The sequence below is a fragment of the Musca autumnalis genome, unplaced genomic scaffold (genome assembly GCF_047663935.1).
Source record: "Musca autumnalis isolate F117 unplaced genomic scaffold, ASM4766393v1 scaffold_3, whole genome shotgun sequence".
NCBI classification, from domain to species: domain Eukaryota; kingdom Metazoa; phylum Arthropoda; class Insecta; order Diptera; family Muscidae; genus Musca; species Musca autumnalis.
In genome coordinates this window covers 5,616,295-5,639,235 of record NW_027411866.1, presented here as the reverse complement: position 1 = coordinate 5,639,235, position 22,941 = coordinate 5,616,295, and the positions used below count along the sequence as shown (strand labels likewise).

At 35.1% G+C, this 22,941-nt stretch overlaps 1 protein-coding gene and 1 pseudogene across 6 annotated transcripts in view; both read right to left on the bottom strand.

Moving 5' to 3' along the window:
• Nucleotides 1-18,914, bottom strand: part of Pde9 (phosphodiesterase 9) — a 404,593-nt gene extending 385,679 nt beyond the window's left edge. Inside the window, exons 1-2 of one of the 6 annotated variants that reach the window (XM_073977852.1) lie at nucleotides 18,601-18,914; nucleotides 692-1,357 (exon numbers count right to left, since the gene is read on the bottom strand). The gene's annotated coding sequence lies outside the window, so the exon portion shown is untranslated. Of the gene's footprint in view, nucleotides 1-691; nucleotides 1,358-17,897 lie in introns of all 6 variants that reach the window. The other 5 variants (XM_073977851.1, XM_073977854.1, XM_073977856.1 and 2 more) reach the window with 5 other exon arrangements.
• Nucleotides 6,656-7,762, bottom strand: LOC141396927 (uncharacterized; annotated as a pseudogene).
• Nucleotides 18,915-22,941: the final 4,027 nt, after the last annotated feature.

The following is a 22,941-nucleotide window of genomic DNA, read 5'->3' as shown; positions in this document are numbered from 1 at the left end:
GTCTATAAAGACTCCCTTCAACTCGTCTATAAAGAATCCCTTTAGCTCGACTATACAGACTCCCTTCATCTTGTCTATAAAGACTGTCTTAAGCTCGTCTATAAAGACTGCCTTCAGCTCGTCTATAAAGACTCCCTTCAGCTCGTCTATAAAGACTCCCTTCAGCTCGTCTATAAAGACTCCCTTCAGCTCGTCTATAAAGACTCCCTTCAGCTCGTCTATAAAGACTCCCTTCAGCTCTTCTATAAAGACTGCTTTCAGCTCGTCTATAAAGACTTTCTTCAGCTCATCTATAAAGACTCCCTTCAGCTCGTCTATAAAAGCTCCCTTCAGCTCGTCTATAAAGACTCTCTTCAGCTCGTCTAAAAAGACTCTATTAAGCTCGCTTACAAAGACTACCCTCAGCTCATCTATAAAGACTTCTTATTGCGCCCATTTTAAAAGCTGGCTTTTGTTCATGACAAACTTTATTCTGCTCGCTTTCTCTTGTTGATAAAGACATTCCTTCAAAAGATATTTTATCCCAGTAGCCTGTGAGAGGCAGTAATGTGAAAATATATATTATTTAGTTTCCCCCACCCAAGATTTCACAGCATCCATCCATATTATTCTTATTTATGTTCATATGTAAATCTTTAACATATTTATGAAGCTTAACAAAATTATTAACTATTAAAGAACGCACACTTACCTCAATTCTCAAAAACACGAACGTTCCATTCAATTAAAGTTAATGCGATTTGTGCGAATGGTTGGTTGGCTGGCTGAATGGCTGGTTAGCAGGTTGACTTGTTTATTATTTGTATTAATATTTTACCTCGGGCCCTTCTCTTTGGATGGATGCAGCAACAGCAGGGCAAATATTACGTAGCACGTAAAACAGGAGACAATGCCAGCAGCCGTCAGTCAGCTTTCTTTCTATATAAGAGATATTATTTATATAGTTAGCGAATTTTTTCGAACGTTTTGATTGTTGTTTCTTTTTGGTGAAATATTGAAAAACTTGTCGTTGTTGTCACAATCGCAACGTGTTGTTGGGGAATTTAATAAATACGCGCATCAGCTTCGAGTAGTAGTATAGACAGCAAGACAGACTGACACACAGACACCTTCTTTGTTTCCCCTGTTGTCGGACTATTTGGACGTAGTATTAAGCACCGCTCGATCGCTTCGCTTGTTGTTGTCTTTGCACTTAAAATCAACACTTGATCATTTAATTTCACACGTAATTATTTTATATTATTTATTTATTGTTGTTGTTTTTTTTTTTTTTTTTTGTTTTGCAAAATTGATTTAAATTTTGTTTGTTTCAAATGCTTTCAAAGAAATGTCATTTGGAATTTCCTCTGAGGGCAAACTGTTAAAAGAAAAAAAAAATAAGTAAAATAATTTTTGGTTTTGACACATCCTCTATTTGTTTGAATGGGTATTTTTCCCATTTATTCGTGTTATATCCAATCAAAGCCATATTTAATCATTTCCGTTTTCCAGATCAAAGGCTAGCCAATAAATGTTTTGTTTTTGCATTGAAGAGCAATTCATGCATTTTTGCCACCTTTAAGCCTTAGGGAAATGTTTGTGGATTTATTTATGAATAATAACCACAATAGAGACACCAGCACCGACCAACAAAGAGCAGCAGTTCAGCACCAACAAGCCATTGGTAATAGCAATAACACTATCAGCCAAAAAAATGCATACAGTGAGTCACAGTCAAAAGTATCCACTTCAATTTCTTTCATTAAAACTGCGATTCCTAAGAGTTACTCCGAAATACGCCATTAATTTGAATCACTTCTGGACAGTTGTATAGACAGTTATATAGTATCCATTCTCGAACAATGTGTGATTTGTGGTTGGGGTCATTATCGTAAAAAAATTGAAATGTTGTCCCCAATCCCATTTTTCAGCGCTACATTTCAAATTATCCATCAGAATGTTTAAATAACACATCTTATCCATAATTCTTTTGATATAGACAAGATTCCCTACACCGGAAGCACTCATACAACCCCATACCATAACAGATCCTCCTTCGTGCTTTACGGTTGGAATTTCGTGTTTAGAGTCCAAGGCCGTATTTGACCTACGCCATACCATACTTGATCCATCCGACCCAAACAGGTTAAAATTGCTTTCATCGACAAAAATTTTAGTCTTCCAAAGCCCAAAATCCTTTTTTAGTGTACCTGAACGAACTCCAATGGAATTTGACGGTTTTTAGGATTTATGATTTGTTTTTCAGTGTAACTCTGCCATGAAGAACATGTTTACGCAAGATTCTCCTAATGATTTCTGGGTCTCACTAGAGTGTTTTCAATGAAAACATTTCATGAAATTAGGTGTTCTTAGATCGAGTTCCAAATTCATGATATTACTCTATTATGGAACTCGATCTAGAGAAGTATAATTTCATGAAATTTTTTCAATGGAACCGGAACTTTGTTAAGATATTTCTCCGGTTCTCAGCAAATTTAGGTGCACTAAGCTTCGGGTTATCTTTTCGTCTCTTTCACTGAAAACTTTTTTTCGACTTGTTGCAGACTCTATTCTCGTTTTTATGCCTCAATATGATTTTTTGAACCGCAGATTGAGTAATATTGAGTATTTCTGCTATTTTGTTTTGAGATTTTCCCAGTTCAGCATGATAAATAACTTTTGACTGTAACTCACTGTACCAGCAATAACCAACCACAACATTAGCAATATAACAACAACAAATTGCCATGAATAACAGTGTTGCCATTTCAAATTTCTGTTTTCAATGAAGTTTGTTATTAATAAATAACCCTTAAAATATAAATATTCCAATCCCATTTCCACTAATATGAGTTCTGTATTCTTATTTTTCTTTATAGTTTCCCCCCGCGATGGCAGTCAGTAATCTACATACATATGTATGTATGCATGTCTCCGCTACTATCCTTTAATTCTGTTGTCCTCATATTACTTGTTTCTTACGTTGTATTCCATGATACTACCATCTAAACTTCTGTACATTTGACAAGATCACACAATTTTCAAGATATTTAGAATTCAACTATAGATCTGTTCCGTTAGCAAAATCAGTCTCATATTAGGTGGGGTGCACACGATCAGTTTTGACTGTCAGTTTTGCTCAAATAATTGGTTATTTGACAGTGTGGCCGCTAATTTTTATTAGTCATCAGGCAACCACAAAATATTTTGTGGTTGCTGGACAGTTTGACATTTACCGATATTTCCGAAAAATCGACAGTCAAAACTGATCGTATCTACACCACTGCCGACCAAGAAGAGGGCACACAAAATTCTGAATATTTGCAACTTTTGACAGTGTGTAAGTAACGTTGTATGCACGCATGCTGCAAAACAAATCAAACCATTTGCTCTCTTTTCTGTGCTCTTTCGTTGCATTCGGGTCGTGTGAAATCTCATCTGATTTTCGAGTAAAACTAGTAAAACTTCAATATTAAGGAACAGAGCTTACATAAACAATCAAAGATTGCTTGGTTTTAGTTCAATGAATATCATCATAATGATTCTATTTCCTTGGCAGATGTTTCCATACATGACAAATATAATTATGGGGGCTGAAGATGTGTTAGTTCTACTATTATCACGGGATCAAAAAAAACGTAGTTGGCTCTGAAATCTCTCCAGAAACATTTAAATCTTACTATGATAAATTACTTAATGAATCAGAAGAAAACACTCTCATTCATTACGCTCCTCCTTCTAAGGAAGATTATGACATAGATCGACCTTTTACTTTGTGTGATTTAACAAACGTTTTGGCTAGTGTTAAAAGTAATAAAGCACCTGGAGAAGACAGGTTTCCATACGAGTTCTACATAAGTGGGACAAAGGAATTCCAAAAACAGGTCTTAAATGTTTATAATGATATACATATGTATATTCGAGTGGAAAAATTGACCCCATATTTACAAAAACGATTATTTTTCCAATACACAAGAAAGGTGACTTAAACGAACCAGCAAATTATAGGGGCATATCCAATGAAAGTAAACAAACAAAACGATTCCCGTACCAATCACACAACGCTACAAACTTTTCAACTTCTCTAAATCGTTTCATGCTCACAACCAAAACAAAACCACAAACTTTTTAATGTAAAAAGATGAAAACCGTACGATTGCTCAAATGTACTTCGGCTATGCTTTGCCGAGTTGTTTCATTCACCACCGAAACAAAAAGATTTTTTGGCAAACGTTTGCCGTGCGTTATGGTCAATGACACACACAGCCTGTGTGACACAGGCACACACACACATGTGATTGCATAACAACCTTATAAACTAACATCAAGATACCACAGTGAATATTTTATCAACCAGCAAACGTTTTTGATTTATTTACATGTGGTTATGGGTAGTTTACACTATATGTAAATGTCATATGACATGCAATTTTCCATCATTATATAGTCGCTAATATGTGCAATATTGGGGATTTTTCTTACGCCATTTATTTTGTGCGTCCACACCAGCAAAAATGTAATAAAATTACGTCTCCACGTTGTCTGCTTGTGTAGATATGGAATGTTTTTATTTCGTGTCATACGACATTGATAGATAGTGTAAACTACCTCTTAGTACTATTTAGTTTTCTAACTGCTCTTGTGGAGTTGAGTACTTTCCGCTTATCGTTTTGTTCGCACTCACGAATGTCAACAAAACGAAACTAAACAGCGAACTCCACCAGCGTGGGTTATGTTTCGTTTTGTATTGTTCCTATGGAAAATACGAAACGATTGGAAATGTTATTTAAGGTATTTTCACGTACGCTGGGCATATCTTTCAAGAACTGCGCAGCTAAGCTATTTATGGGTCTGATAAATGACAGATTATATTCGTGGATCGAACAACATGAAATTCTAATGGAATATCAAACTGGATTTCGGAAGAAATATTCTACAATTGATAATATCTCTAACCTGGCTTCGATAGTTCAACTTAAGCTTGCAGAGAAGAAAAATGTGTATTCGTTCTTCATAGATTTTAAAGCCGCCTTCGACAATATCTCAAGACAAGCTCTTTTTTATTAACTGTATGAAATAGGAGTTTCACATAAAGTTATAAGAATAATAGAAGAAATTTACAAAGATACCCAATCATTTGTCTGGAATAGAAAAGAATTATCGGAATATTTTTCCAAACAACTAATGGCGTCAAACAAGGATGCCTTCTTTCACCTCTATTATTTGTATTATACATAAATGATCTACATGATTTCGTCGAGGGTGGCCTGTTCGTGGATAATATCAACATCAGGCTTCTTCTATATGCTGACGACATTGTGTTTCTTGCTGATGACATACAAACACTACAGAAAATGATCGACAAACTTGAAGAATACTGTAATCTGTGGAGCTTGATATTTAACTTATCCAAGTCCGAAATAATGGTTTTTAGAAACGGCGGAAAACTAAGCAAACATGAAAAATGGACATATAGGGGGCAGAAATAAAAATTGCTACCGAATTCAAATACTTAGGAGTAACTTTTACCCCAAAGATGAAATTTAACAAACATGTTCAAAGTAGATGTAATGAAGTAAAAAATGCCATCAAAGCTACTTGGAGTCAGTTCATAGGAAGAGAAGATATAAGTATGAACTCCAAATGGAAACTTTTCTTAGCTGTCTGCAGATCAATACAAACATATGCTGCTGAAGTTTGGGGTATTTCTTACCTTGAAGAAAAAAATACAGTTCAAAGATATTTTATAAAGCGACATTTAAAAATACCTAGTTTCACTCCAAATTACATACTGATGTTGGAAACAGGTGTCGAGGATACACACATATATTCCTTGGGTTCACATTTAAACTATATGGGAAGAATTATGTTTCAATACTCTGATAAAAGGCCCCAAAACAATTATTAGGACTTTTTATGGCCAAAAATTGTTTTCTGGGCAAAAAAGTTACTTGAAATATCTCAGAATCTTAACCAACAAATGCCCCAAAGAATGTCCGTGGACATTTGGAACGATTTTTGTATGAACATAATACAAAGTATGAAACTACGATTACGTGATGAACGACAGGTAACTAAAGCTAATAAACACCTAAACCCAAACAGCGCACATCGTTATTTAAATGAATCTTATTCATATGATAAAATTAGATGGATCTTCAAAGCCCGCAGCAGAATGATACCTTTGGGATACAACAAATTTGAATCCGATAATTCGAATAAGGAATGCCAACTCTACAATTTGCGAGAAGTGGAAACATTTCAACATTTTCCGGGAGTATGTCCAATATTGAGAGAATTTCGACTGATGTTTTTTCAATTGGCGGAATTAGATGATAGAGAGATTATTATGATACTTGATGGCCAAGAAGAAGAAGATTGGGATAAATTAGTAAGCTACCTGAAAATGAGTAATCAATATCGGCAATTATTAATAAATGAATTTAACTAAATTAATCTTCTATACTTTGCTATGTACGACAGACGTACTTTAACATTGTCGTAAATTTTACTACTTATTTAATTGAAATATGATAAAAATAAAGAAGTCACTACTATTTATCACTGTCATCCAATCGGGAACGCTTTTCGAGTAAAAATAGTTTTAGATCAATGAGTATCATGATAATATCGGGTGTTTTTTTAGTGGTATAGACCTTCGGATTGAAATAAAACACAAGAAAATCGTTTTAATGTCCATCATTTTGGCTTTATTGGAAGGATAATTTTATGCCATTAATGTTTAAATATGATTTCGGGCATGTGGCCGCCGCGGCTGGCTCGAATAAAGCCAATTCTAGAGGTCTAATTTTCAACCACTTTTTCGAGCATATGGGGCCGTATGTCGGCAATAACGCCACGAATGTTGGCTTCCAATTCCCCTAACGTTTCTGGTTTGTTGGCGTAGACGAGCGACTTCACATATCCCCAAAGAAAATAATCCAATGGTGTCAAATCACACGATCTTGGTGGCCAATTGACAGGTCCATTCCGCGAAATTATGCGCTCATCGAATGTTTCCTTCAATAAATCGATTGTGACGTGCACTGTGTGGCATGTAGCGCCGTCTTGTTGGAACCACAACTCATCCACATTCATGTCATCCAATTCGGGAACAAAATAGTCGGTTATCATGGCTCTATACCGGTCTCCATTAACGGTAACTGCCTCTCCAGCATTATTTCGGAAGAAGTATGGCCCAATGACTCCACCAGCCCATAGAGCACACCAAACAGTCACTTTTTGTGGATGTAATGGTGTCTCAAGGGTCTTATGTGGATTCTCTTCACTCCAAATGCGGCAATTTCATCACTGAACAAAATTTTGAGATGAAAATCAGCATCGAGATCAATCTCATTTTCGCCCATACACCAAAATCACGACGCATTGCATGGTCTCGCGGCTTTAATTCTTGCACAAGCTGGATCTTGTAAGGTCGCAAGCCAAGATCTTTGCGCAAAATCGTCCATAAAGTTGATGGACAAAGCTCCAATTGCTGTGCACGGTGGCGAATCGATTCATTCGGGTCCTCTTCAACACTTTGTTCTACAGCGGCAATTGTTTCTTCGGTGCGCACTGTTCGACGTCTCTGCGGATGCGTATTATCATATAGAGTAAACGTAGTGCGAAAACGATCTATGGTTAACCGAATTAATTGCTCCGATGGACGATTATGTCGACCATAAAATAGACGGAGCTTACGGTAAACTTCGCGAACTGAACCATTATTTTCGAAATAAATTTGCACGATTTGCAAGCGTTGTTCTTTTGTCAACATGGTCATGATGAAATGGCAAACCAAACTGAACATAAATGACATTAGAGTTGCCAGTTTTATCTCTATTCGAAAAACAAACCTGTAAAAAAAACCCGTTACTTCTTTCGAGTTCGACTTTCAATTAGTCGACTTGATATTTTGGAAAGAACTTGCAAGAAAGTCAGCTTTTTCCGAAAATGTATGAATTTGTTTTGTTTCTTTTGACATTTTAAACCAAATGGAACAAAAACATAAATCTTAAAATTGCATTTTACTTATTTAAAGCACTAATTCTAGAAAATTGCAGTTGTGAAATTTTCTTGGTCAAAAGTTAACATTTTAAGTTTTTTACATTGAACAGCTGATTAAAAGTCAGCTGGCCAAGCTTAAAAATTTTTACGGGGCAAATTTTCCCATATTTCCCAAAGTTTGCAATTTCTCAGTCACTGAACTTTCAAACAAAAACTCTCTCAACTCGCTCTCTTTTACTGGACAATTTTGTTATCGAACAGCATTCTGTAAAAATTTGTACGAATTTGTACAAATTTTTGGGTTATCCTACAGACCTAATATCTATAAAAAGTTCTTGATGTCGAAAATCGATGTTTAACTGCTTTGACAAAATCAAAACACATTAAAGTCGATGATAGATATCGAAAATCTAAAGGCCTGCGTACATAAGCTGCCTTGCCTGATTGCCTTGCTTAGTCCCAATTTACATTGGGCGAGTTTACTTGCGGCAATTGTCATTTTGTAGGAGAGAGAGGTGAGGCATATGGTAACCCTTTGCCTCTCAGCACCCTCTCTCACCTACAAACTGACAATTGCCGCAAGTAAACTCGCCTAATGTAAATTAGGACTTACTTCTGATAAAAGAATAAGAAAGAAAAGGGCAACCCAGTTCGAAATTTCCTCGGCCTTCTTTATTCTTTTATTTTTATTATGTCAAAAATGAAGCAGGAAAGCAAGGCAATCAGGCAGAGCAGCTTATGTACGCAGGCCTTAAAAGTCTTTTATTTCAATTACATGTCCACGATTTTCCAATACGATAAAAATATTTACAAAATTAAAAAAAAAAATAATTTTTTTATATATTTTTTTATTACATTTTTGGTCAATTTCTTTTTTCCACAACCGTCGTCAACCCTGTTGGCCGCATTCACATGAAAACTCTATACAATGTATGTACCTACCAAAATATACAAATAAAACACCATTAAAAGTAAAATTTATTGATGTGCCTTCGCCAAAAAGTTAAATGTGGTTGGCAAGTTTGGGTCAAAGCAAAGAGGGGGACTTTCCAAGCAACAGCATTCAACACCAAACTATGGCAGCGCGTTGAGGGGTTTTCTGTTTGGTAAATAAAAATATCAACAAACATCTGTTGAATTTTTTCTGGAGAATAAATAAATTAACTTGAGAGTCGATTCGGAGATCAAACACTTGGATGTTATTGCGCTATAAGTTTTATGGTAGCGATATGGTAATAAAGAAAAGTTGAGGAAGAAGTATGCAATATTTAGCATTTTAAAATCAATTGAATACTTTTTTTGAAATATTTACAAGTGTAGAGTCTGGTGTAGGCTACAAACGTACCTATTATGCCGACTATTGGCCTTTCAAGTATACTTCTAGGTGGGGTATTTAAAAGAAACATATCTAATTATTATTTGCTAATAATTTAGCAACATAATTAATTGACTTATTCTTGGAAATTTTATTAGTTAATGGCCTCTTTCATAAAAATGTCTGCATTTATTTTTGTCAAATACCTATGTGATTTGCTGATAAAATACCAATCAATCATTGTTTTATTTTTAGCAAATACCTATTTCGGTAAAAATACTTCATAATTGTGTTATTTACAGAATATTATCTTGGAAGACTTCATATTGCGATAGGATGAATTTCTTGCCAAAAGAATAAGAGGAATTTATTTTTATACCCTATACCACAATGTGGAAAAGGGTATAATAAGTTTGTTTTCCCAAAAATTCATGTAACGCCGCGAAATATTCGTCGTAGACCCCTCATGTGGTATACCAAACTTCATATCTCGACGAGATAAAGCGATTTAGCGATGTGTGTCCGTCCGTCCGTCCGTCCGTCTGTCCGTCCATTAAAAATTGTAATCAAGCTAGAGGCCGCAATTATGGACCGATTGTCACGAAATTTAGTATGGAGGTCGGGTTTGGACCAGAATAGAACTGATTAGTTTTTGGCGATGATCGTGAAATGTTAAAGGGATGAAATGGACCAAAAACAAAATTTTTGCTCGATTTTGTAGCCGCTCTGTAGGTCGCAATAATAGTCCGATCGGCGCGAAATTTTAAACGTAGTTTTGGTTTGAGATGAAGAAGTAGCGTGCAAGTCAACGGTATGATCGGATAATATTTAGCGGGTTAAATTGATCAAAACTTTTGTGTGAAAATTGGTAAAATTTCTAATGCACATCTTATAACTTTATCCCAAGAAGACGCGTTTAGTGGTATAGGGTATCACATGGTCGGCCCCGTCCGACTATAGTCTGTTCTTACTTGTTTTTTAATATTTTGAAAAAATACAAAATACTTCTAGAAGGAAAATCAGGAGAAAGGAAGATTTATCTGCCATGGCAATCACCCCATCTTGCACACTGAATGGCCGGTTGCAAAAATATCCCTCAATGTAATGTATCTACAAGTGGTATCTCAAGACACGACGTTCAGAGTCGCCTATAAAAAGTAGGTTCCACATCATTGAAAGAAATGCTCTGTTCCAGAACCTGCAAGAAGCTACTACTTTTTACTACGATAACAATTTTTCCTTTATGTTATCGAAAAAAGATAGTAAAAATGTCACTACTTGCAGTACTGGAACAGACCAAAAATTTTTAATATTAAACAACAAATTTGTAACTTGCCGTATGTTTTTTGAGACGAATTCAATTTACAACAATTTCTTTTGACGTTTCAAATTCGATCAGATGGGCTGATGCATCTACCTTGGTAATTGTGCTATGAACAAAAATCAGCTAACTGCCATTTAAACCCTCCAAAGGTGTATCTATCTAAATGCAATGAGATTTGTACTGGAATTATTAAATCCAGTTTAGGATTTATGGCTAGTCTAAATGAGCTATAACATAATCCTATTCTGGTATCCTTAAATCTAAACATTGATTTGTACATTAGCTGACGATAATAGGGATCTCTAGATCTAAGCCACTCAGTAAATATATAAAACCGAAAACACATCCAACGTTTCAGTAAAGGTGGGCGTCAATTCCGATAAAAGAATAAAAGAGCAAGGTGAAGATAGATCGAATTTTTCTTTATTCTTTTATCAGAAATGGCGCCCAACTTTACTGAAACATTGGATGTGTTTAAGGCTTGATTTATTTTACGTATTACAGCTCGTAGGACTTGTATAGAAATTGTGTTGTTCTCAATAGGGCTAGACCAATGGTGCACAAGAAGAGAATACTATTTTGGGTTTTTGTATGGGAAAGAGAGTTGTAGTTAACTGTTTCGAAAAGACGCGTGTACGGCTGGGCTAGACGATAAAAATGGCAGGAGAAGATTGACCATAAATATCAGAGAGTTTCTTATAGAAACTCTACAGATATTCCTTTATAAATCTATTAGATTTTATTGTTAACCAATCGCACTAAAAATGCCCCAATAAATTATGTCAATTTGCTTATAGGGCGATGAATTAGTACAATGCTATCTTTCTAATTATAATTTCTTTCAAGTAATAGCGCAATTCGACTATATTTACCCTTGCAATAATCATATGCTTTTTATTATTTCCCATTGAACTTGTTTATACCAGATTTTTTGTGTTTCATTTGTTAGGCATGGGGACTTACCCCTCCTCTTCCTGCAGCCACACAAATATTAGTCGACTATCAGCTGTGGTGAATTGCAAATTCCAAAAAGGAAACTGATTATAAATTAACCTCTTATTAATCGGTCATGATACCACTCCTCTCGCACAACACATGCAGTGTCAATAAAATCAAAACATAAAAACAATCTGTGATGTCAACTTTGGGTTGTTTTTAGATGAAAAAGGGGGCGAGAAAATAAAAGCGTGGCAAATAATACATAATCTATAATCCATGAATTTCCCTCAGTTCATCAAGTTCAATGATTGTTCTTGCTTGCTTCTCTTATTTGGCATCGTTATTCTGTTACAAAAAATGAATAAAGGCCTCGACACATAAGAAGCATGGCAATCTTGCTGATATCTGATAAAAGACTAAAGACCAAGTTGGACCTAATAAAAATATTTCAGAATAACATTTGAATTAGGTCCAACTTGGTCTTTAGTCATTTACCAGATATGACTTAAGCAAGAATGCTATGCTTCTTATGTGTCGAGGCCTTAAAGGTGTGACTTAAGCCAAATATTTGATCCAAATTTGTATTCCCATATTTGTCCAACCAAGTGTGAAATTTATACCTAATCTTGTTCACATTACGATCATTGCGAAAGCATACAGTGACTGTCACTGAAAGTGATGCAACATGAAATAAAAAATGTAATCGTTGACAACTTCGAAACGAGTTGAGATTTTTTAACAATTCAAAATATAATTTTCTAGACTAAAAAGTTGTCTTTAAGATGGTATAGAAAAATATTTTATTTACAGTACCGTTATACTAAAATTTTACCGGAAAACAAAAAATGGGCATTTTTAAATTGAGCATTGAAAATGTTGTACCACAATTATCGATTAATAATTTCCAAATTGTTGGCTTTTTATGCCATTTTAGTAATCAGAATGGTGGAATAATTGGTTCCCTATCGTTTTCAGTAGTTTTGTCAATGATTCCTACAGAAAGAATGATGTTCCATGATCGTATTTAGTGTCCCTTTGCAGGCAATTTGGCTAGAAATTTCTAGTTTTTGAAGTTATTTTTCAAAAAAATTACTATGAAAAATCATTAACGGTTATATCAAGAGTACGTATAAACAATTTAACGATATATGGAAAGTCCTATATCAGTCAGGCTTGCGTCATATTAGACTAGTCTTTAACGGTAATGCCCTGATAGAGGAAAAAATAGGGTATAGAACAAAGAAATGTGCAAAAACTTTTGTTCTATATATACCCTATTTTTTTCTCAATCATATATGCAACCTAAGCCACCATAAAAGAGTGTTTAGACCAATGATGAACACGAAGAGAGCATTTGTATGGTAAATTGTACGAAAACGTAAAGGCGAGTGCTCATTTTGTTCATACATGGTTTAGACTAAACCCCAACATGTTTAGACTAAACCACTACCAGAGCTCCAATTTGATCAATTTTACTCACGAGAGAAAAATACTGCGAGTGGAATTACTCGAAAAATACGAGTTTTACAAGAAGTTTACTTTCCACTCTTTTGTTTTATGTGGCAGCGAGTTTGTTTTTGTTTCGTTTCCAGCTGTGGATTGTGAAAACACCCAAATTTACAAAAACTAAAAGAGCACGTGGCAAGAGTAGAATCTGCTCGATTTCGAGCGTATTTTAGAGTATTTTGTTTAATGATCTTCTTAAAATTTTCTCTGCCGTCTTTTTATACCCTCAGCATTTATGCTAACGAGCGTATATACACTTTCATACGGGCAAAATGTGCCTCATCGAAACATACCCCAAGTATGTTTGGACGAAATGTGTTTCACACAATTTGGAGTTGATTTAGCCATGTCCGTCCGTCTGTCTGTCCGGCTGGTTCGCACGATAACTCTCGAACGGATAAACCGATTTGGTCCATTATTTGGCTTTCGCAATATTTTGTCCAAACTTAGTTTAAGTTCGAAGATGGGTTATATCGGTCCACTCCTTCCGGTACCTCCCCCACAAAAGTTCGGAAATGTTCGGAAAATTTGTGCGCACGATAACTCTTGTAGGGAGTGACCGATTTGGTCCATACTTTGTACAGCGTAAACTTTCTACCAGAGTACTATGAGTTTCCAATATGGTCTCAGTATGTCCACTCCTTCGGGTACCTCCCACACACAATTTCGGAAAAGTTCAGTTTAGGGCCATCTCTCGAATCGCGTTGATTTTTCTTTTAGCAACTTTTATTCACTGCGGTCCATACGACGGTACGAGTCTCATTAGGGGCAAGTCCATACTTCCTGAGAAAACAGCATGAAAGTTGCAAAAAAAACCCCTATGACACCGTGTGGGGTGGTTGGAGCGAAAGGTAACTCTCGAACGGATCTGCCGATTCGGTCCAAAATATGGCCTTTGTAATATTTTGTCCAAACATAGTTTAAGTTTGAAGATAAGCCATATCGGTCCACTCCTTCAAGTATCTCCTCCACAAAAGTTCAAAAATGTTCCGAAAAGTTGTGCGCACGATAACTCTTGCAACGAGTGACCGATTTAGTCCATACTTTACATATCCTAACATATCTACCAGATATATATCAGGTTCGAATATGGTCTAGATTTGTTCACTCCTTCGGTTACCTCCCACACAAAATTTCGGATAAGTTCACTTTAAGACCTGATTTCTGTTGCAGCAACTTGCATTCGCTGCCTCATTTACGACGGTTCGAAGATCGTTTGGAAATGAATACCGATGCTGTTCTTTGTGGTCCTGTTTACATCCATATTATGTTTTTCGTGGACGAGTCCATGCTTCCTGGCATACTGGCCCGAAAGTTATAGGATGACCCACTAAAATGACTAGTGAGCCCAATATATATCAAAAAGTTATGACTCTAAAAATAAGGTCCACTTCCATAATGGACTATGTCGGTCCATCCCTTTAAGTACCCCCTCCACAACACTTTCATCCACATTGTTTTCGGCAAGTTTAAATGTCCAAAATTCACATAGACTGAGGGTATATCTCTGTCGGCAAAGCCGACTGATACTTTTTTACTTGTTGTCCAAGACTTCAGGCTTAAATCTCGTTTAGGGGCACCTCAAGGTGCCTCCTAAGGGAGTTGCCATTTGCCTACAGGCCGCGTCTTCCCGGGTGCTGATGGATGTGATGTGCGGAGCCGGAACTGACCGAGGGCAAGCGAAGCCAGACCTGGCTCCACACGTCGCGGAAACCTTGGACCAAAAATGGATCGTGAACAGTGCACCAAAAATGGATCAGGGTAGTTCACTTCAATATTTAACTTATATGGGTAGGAAAAATAAGAGGAAAAAGTTACGTTGCAGGGAGTTAATAACCCAATACCAGCGGCAAGCGTCGTCTAGATCAAGTAACTGTCTTCCGGCTGTTTTAGGTGTGGATCAAGTTTAATCGGAAAAAAGATGACGACTCGGAAATTTCAATGGAAGACGATTTAGCCAGGACTGGCGAAAACCAGTCTATGGCTGATAGGACCGCAGGTTTGGGCGGGACGACCTACATGGGACCCTTAAAACTATCATTGATAGTCTATAGAGACAAAGTAGGCTTCTTCCGGACATACTCCCGGAGAAATTGTTACATAATTTGCGCCTAACTGATGATAAGCTGAACACCACGGTAATTCCGGCCAAGTCTACTAGGGAGGATAAATGTGGCTCTAACGAAGGGAGTATGCACCTTGATGCTCAATCGACAAAAAGCTTCAAAGGCAGACTGCCACTAAATCGCTGGCCGACAACAACAATACGAGTACATAGCTTTCCCGGGGGAAGTTTATACTTCCCGAGACATGGGTGTTGACTTTATTACTTTTATCACCATTATTAATTGACCTACGCAATATGGGTGATGTTTTAATGGCTCTATTCCGTATTGCGACTAGCGTCGAGTCGAGTTGCCAGTTGCCATTTTTACATTACGGATGGCAACAGTCGCCTGACGTCGTCAAATCTTGTCGCCATAAAGTTAATTTTCGGGCGAAAACAAATTATCTGTCGCCGTGCATATTTACAAGTGAATAAAAAGGAGAAATTGTAACATAATGCCTGTTCCAGAACCTGCAAGAATCTACACATTTTTACTCCGATAACAATTGTTCCTTTATGTTATCGAAAAAATAGTTAAAATGTGTAAATTCTTGCAGTTCTGGAACAGACATTATGTTATCAAAACTCGTTATAGGCGATTGTTTTCGATCACTGTACGTAATGCAAATTTTAAATGTTGTCGCAGAGACGACTGACAACGCGATTTGGCTCTTGTCACAATACGGAATAGACCCATAAAGCTCATGAAGAGTGTTTTCCAATGCCGTTAATATTCTGAAAGGACACACAAATTAATGTTTGGATTCGAAACTTTCTCTTATGGTCCGGTATTTGTCGGCTACCTGAACAAAAGTTCCTTTAAAATTGTAAGTTTTCTTTAAGTAGCCGAACTTCGGCAGGGGATTTAAGACTTTCTCCTAGGGAAAGTTTCAAAAGTCGGCTAGGCGAACAAATATTTCTTTAAAATTTTAAGTTTTCTTTAAGTAGCCGACTAAGACTACGCGAACAAAAGTATTGCCCCAGTAAAAATAGTAAAATGTCATGACCCATATATATCTCGAGAAGTATTGACTTCCCCTGGGCAATCTATATATCGTTGTGATTAGGGTCCCAAGAACTACCTATGGTAAAAACGTCAGACCGGTCCGAGAGATGCCCATAAACAAAGTAATGGTGTTAAAGTAGACATTTCTAAAATGTCAGGACCCACTCGCAGAGAAAAAATATTTTTCGCTTTTGTTGGAACAAAAATATATGTTTTGGTTCCAAAAATGTATTTGTTTTGTTCAAACATTGTAATCCAAATCCAAAAATACCATCTTTTGTTCCAAACATAGAAAACAAAAACAACTTTCGAATTTCCGCAATATTGTTAAAATCGTTAACAATACCGATTGTAGGAACTATCATAATCTAATTTTGTTTACAAAAAGTATTGTCAATACAGAAAACCAGCCCAGAAATTTTTGATTTGAGTGCATATACTTCTCATATACACTTTTTGGATAACTTGGATATAAATGTCGCGTATAATATTGCAATCATTGATGAACACAATACATGGTTTGCTGCATTGGCTGACAACAAAGACAAACAAAAAGCCACAAGAACCCACCACAACATAAGGAATAATTAAACACCATAACAAACATGAAAAGGAAAGAAGAATGAAACAAAACAGAAACAAATAAAAACAAGAGTCTCACAAGTACATACACACAAAAACAAAGGTAAAGGCAGCATGTCATACAAACACACCACAACTCACCAAAATTGTTTTTTCAACACGGCATCGAATAGCGAGAGAAGAGAAACAAATTTTCGAAGAAAAGAGAGAAATATTGTTCAGTTGACACAAACTATTTTTGGATTTACAATACTACATGAGGAATCCAACAATATGTAAACAATACACATTTTGCTCTTGGAATATTGTTGGATCAAACATATTTTTTTCTCTGCGTGCATATCTCGAGAAGTATGGACTTCCCGCTAGGTGCCTCCAAACGAGACTTGAGCCCAAAAGAAAATCTAACTCGGTGCCAGCTTTTTGTTCACAATTTACATATTTAATACGTTCGCGGACGTGAATGCTATAGCATTCATTTTCATGGTGACGTAGGATGACTTGAATGCTATAGCATTCATATGCAAAGTTTTTAGTCATTTACTTTTATACAATCGTATGTCTTGTACATAATATGACTAATTTCTTCAAAATCCAAAATATATGGTCTGTTCCTTTACTTTTGAAAATGGTAAAACCGGCAAAATTAGTAAAAGTTGTAAACTGCTCCCATATGAATTGTATGGTGTCTAAAGTAAAGGAACGCTTTTCGAGTAAAAAGTGGTAAAACTTAAAGATTTTTGCAAGTAAAGGAACAGAGCTAAAATAAATAAAAAATATAATAATAATAATAATATAATGTAAATAATTAATTAATAAATGCAAAAAAACTATTTTCGAAAAAAAAAATGGCTCTCTGAGTTTTTTTTTTTTGCGTCCGCGAACGTGCTACGTTAATATTAAAAAGAATATTTTAAGAACATTTTAAGAATATTTAGTGATCAAAAAATCTACAATCAGCTGGTCGTTGTCACAGTTCTGTAATGACAACGTTCTTGCTGTTGTTGTCGTCGTTTTTTATTACAACCAAGAGTAATGAGTGTGTTTGTTTATTGTTTCAGTTACTGCTGTTTTAAGTTACTTGTCATGTCAGTTTTGAGGTAAGATTAGCCACTCTCCCCCACCCCCTTACCCAACTCTGGCTCTGCTATTCATGCTGGTGGTGGTGTTGTTGAATCTGGTTTTTTTTTGTTATTAAACGTTCCACGCTGTCATCAAACAACAATCAATGTACTTTGCTGCTACTGCTGCTATTTTTTGGCTTTTGTTTCTTCTCATGCACTGCATTTCGTTTATTCTTTTATTTTATTTTTATTGATAAATTTTTTTGTTTATTTTTTGTTGTTGTTTTTTTTATTTCTTTCGTTTAATTCTCCGAAGCACACACATTTATACGCACTTTGCTCCCCAACATTTTCATAGGCTCTCTTTTCATAGTTGGTGGATAGATAGTTGGATCCCATCATAGGCAGATCCAATCCAATATACAACACACGCACAAACCACAATTACAAACACTTACACATAAATTTACAAACATATAGAAAGAACGTCTGCATAAATTTCAGTGTGCATGCAATTTGAATTAAAAAAATAAAACTTTTTTATACGTTTCTCAATCTCTTCTTTTGTTGTTATTGTTGTTGCTGCTGTTTTGATTAAGGCCCCATTTACCCATTTACCGGCCCCACAATAACAACGACAATAATTCCAAATGACTTTTCTTTAGTTTTTCCTTTTTGTCAGAGAACACACACACCGACATTAAAATAATTTAAAAATTTATTTTGGTTGTTATTTCTTTTTTATCTCAACTGTTTAACCGGAAAACTCACTACAGTACATATGACAGCGGAGCGGAAACGCACAACACTTCATTTTTTATTCTCGTGTGCATTCAATTCGTTGATTCCAATTTTTAATAATTAATTCCTTGATTGATTGCGAACCGATAAAAGTTAATATTTTACATTAAACATTTAAAACATTACGCGTTTTTTTAATTCAACAAACATTACAATTTTCCTTATTTTGCGCGACGACAGAAAGCGCCCTGTCCTCTCTTGACAAAATCTTACACAGAAATAAAAATAACTCTTCAACTCTCACTCAAAACAAAATATCTCACTCCTCACTCTCACTACTGTACGAACGAATTACAAAAAAACGAATGGGGATACGAAAGTCGACTATTGATAAATCGATTTGTCGACTTTTTGGTTGGGAAAAGTCTAAAAATCGATATCGACTTTTGCATTGTTCCTAAAAATTTATCGCTTATGATATCGAAAAAATAGCAGATTCTTGCAGTTCTGGAACAGACCATTAATGTTATAGAGACAATCGGAAAGTCTACTTTTCACTTCGATTACATATCCCCACCCAGGCAAACTAAACTGGCCGATATCGGTTCGAAATTCTGATGTTGCTTCCGGTTTCGGATCCGAATTCGGTCCGAAAGTTATATGAAGTGGTTGACATGTTTTCCGACCGAAATGATTGTACCATGCCATATACTACCGTTTACACCAGACAGTGAGTCTGTCTGGTAAATTACTTCCTCTTTTACTACTTTCTACTCGACAAATTTCGTGGTGTAAAAAGTGGAAAATCTGTCAAACTGCTGATTTGGCATTTATTTGACAATAAATGGGGACATGTGTCGACATGTCACCACTTTTTCTACTATTATGGTGACAATGTCAACACTTTGTCAACAGGTTGTCAACAATTGATACTTTTACCTTAATAAGAAGAAGCATTGTTTATAGTGAAAACTGATAGCCCAACGAAGCATCTTTTTTTCTTCATGTTCTTAATTGTTTGGCATAAAATAATGTGTTTTTGTGAAAAATCAATAAAATATATAATTTTAATAACAACAAGTATGAGCAAAGGAAATTAGGAAAGGAAATTAACAGACAAGTGAAAAATTAGACAATTCTATATCAAAATGCAGGTTCTGAGGCGGCTGACAAAATTTGTGGTGAAACTGGTGAAACTTCGACTATTAGACATTTTATGGAATCTTTAGAGAAGATGACGAATATTGTCCCGTCTCGCTGGAAATGATGAACGCATCTTACACCTGATATTTGGACACGGCATAATAATGATTTAGAATGTTGAAGGGTTATTTGGCAAAAATTGATTGCGAGATTTTTGCAATGTTTATACGGCAATAATGTAAGAAAATTTAAGGACATTTTGTTTATTTATGCTTATTTATACATGTTTATTGTTTTCAATTCTTAGAAGTTATTTCAATATTCAGTGAATCGCCAAATAAAAAGCGAAGTGCAGCAGAAGAAGAAATATTTTAAGCAGATAAATCACACCAATTCTTATGGTCAAGAACGATGATATTTCTGACAATGAAAACGATTTTTTTATTATTGGTTAGTCTATCTTGAAAACATTGGCTTTATTTACTAATTTTGTGCTTATGTGGAATCTTGGGCTTAGCCCTTTATAAAGATAAAAAGACTGTAATACGCAATTTGTACTTTTTAGTATTTTCATAATTATATTTATTCTTTAATAAAATATACTACTTAAAAACACACTATATAGCCTTTTAATCTATAAAAAGTTTCAAATAGGCCAAAAAACTTAATAGTGAATAATTTGGTACCAATGTCTCCATATGACCCTTTATGTACTATTGACTCACTACTTCCAATGTCTCTACTGACTTACTACCTCCAATGTCTATACTGACTCACTACCTCCAATGTCAACACATGGTTCCTCAGGAACTACTGACTTACTATTGACATACTAGTTCAATGTCAGTACTGACTTTCGAATGACACGTTCATACAAAATGTCTATAGGAAATTACATTTGTTGTCTACAGTTTGTCAGTAGTACTGTTGACAATGTCAGTAGTAAGTCAGTATAGATTCACTATTGACATTTCCTACAGGGAAAGTACACACGGTCCAACAAAACTGACAGTCATCGAGGTCTATTTCGTTAATATCAAAGTCTAGCTAAATAATTACTTTCCTAATCACTGAATTATACCTTAAGTGTTGTATTTCAATCATTTTAGCTAAGAAAAAGTTTTTATTCGCCAGAAAATTGCCGTAAAAGTACGTTGACTGCCAGTTTTGTTGGACCGTGTGTACTATGCTTAAGGCAAAAGAAATAAAATATGTAAGTGTAAATACATAATAAATAATAAAAAAAACTGAAATTTATTTTGTTTGTTGTTATTTTTTTAAGCAGCTATGTTTGTTTTTTGACACTGCTGCCAGATCTACTAATTTTTCGTTCCTTTACTTTTGTGCAACACTTTTTACGTGAGAGCAATTTTGAGAGTTTTCTCTTTTGCTACTTTTACTAGTAGAAAGTAAAGGAACAAAGCTATTATGAATGAAAATCATCGATTTCCATTTGTTTCCCGTTCAAACATTTTGTTTTTGTTCATATTCTTTTGTTTTCAACATATTTCAATTATTATCTCACTTACTTTTACAAAAATGTCCAAAATTTGTAACTAAGTGTTTACAGAAGACAGACTGTCTGCACCCAGCTAACATTTGGAAGATTGTTTTTTTTTTTCAAAAATCACATTGCGGAGTCTTTTTAGAGTCCTTTTGGTGATCAAAAATTGTATGATCAGAAAGGGACTCGAAAGTGACTCCCTGTAATGATTAAAAAGAGTTCAGTTTAAAATACAACAGCAAATGTGTACCAATCACAAATAAATCATTGACGCGTTTAAAATGTGACTATTTTTTGTTATTTATTGTCACAGTTTGATCTTCATGAAGATTGAAAAATGATTAATCAAAAAAGGGTCATGCAGGTGTTTGAAAAGTGATTATAATTGTGTATCTTCTGTAGTGCGATTCTGTAACTCCTTAACGACAGAATTAACGACGAATGTCGGTAGTTAACGATCTTTTTCGGTAAGTGCTATTCTGTAACCAGTTTTAACGATTTTTGTCGGTAAGTTTTGTCGTTAATTACCGAAAATTATTGTTAAGTTAACAACGAAAAAAAGTAGTCGTTAAGTCTTAACAACAGTACATTATTGCTGTATTTTGATGATTTCTTTTAACAACGGCGTTTTTATATGAACAGATATGAAGATTACAAAGAAGGCATTTACATACATAAGTGTTATCTGTGTAGAATAACATGGGGCAGCTTCGCCACTGTTGTGCTTTCGAAAGCACAACCCAGCATCAAACAACAACAACAATCAGAATGCTAAAAATGGCGTATAAGCTTGGATTTTCGAACTTTTTATTATATACTATCCGCTATGAGAAATGTCATTTAAAGTGGGCATGAATTGAATATGTGAATATATAAACTCAAATGACGGTAACGTGGATCCACGATCACTGAAGGGGCTTAAGTCATGTCAAATATCAAAGCTTAATCAACATATGGCGAAACTAGATCTTTTTACACTGTTCTGAATTTCCATACAGAGCGCCACAACCCAAAATATGATCGCAACTTTTAATTAAAAAAATACAACTGCGCCTTTAAAAAAGATGAATGATGATTTTATCACTTTCATTACTTTTAAATCACACACACAATAAAACATCTTAAGAAATGCTTCCCCTGTAGGAAGTGTGGGGTCATGTGTTGACATGTCGCCACTTTGTCTACTAATATGGTGACAAAGTCAACACTTTGTCACCAGGTTGTCAACTATTGATACCTTTACCTTAATAAGAAGAAGCATTGTGTATATTGACAGATGATAGCCAAACGAAGCATTTTTTTTTTAATTTTCTTAATTGTTTGGCGTAAAATAATTTTTGCGGTTGGTGAAAAAAGTGTTTTTGTAAAAATAAATAAAATATCGTGAAAACTTAAAGCATATAATTTCAATAACAAGTATGAGCAAAAGAAAATATAAAAGACAAGTAAAAATAAATAATTCTATAGCAAAGTAAGAATTCTGAGGCGGAACCTTTAGAGAAGATTGTGGAGCCTGATGTATATATTGTCCCGTCTCGCTGGAAATGCTGATTGCAACTAAACATAATCATGAATTACAATGTTGAAGAATTATTTGGCGAAAATCGATTGTGAGATTTTTCCAATGTTATAAAGCTGTAATAGGCAAGCAAATTTAAGGACATATTTTTTATTTATGTTTATTTATACATGTTTATTCTTTTCTATTCCTAGGTGTTATATCA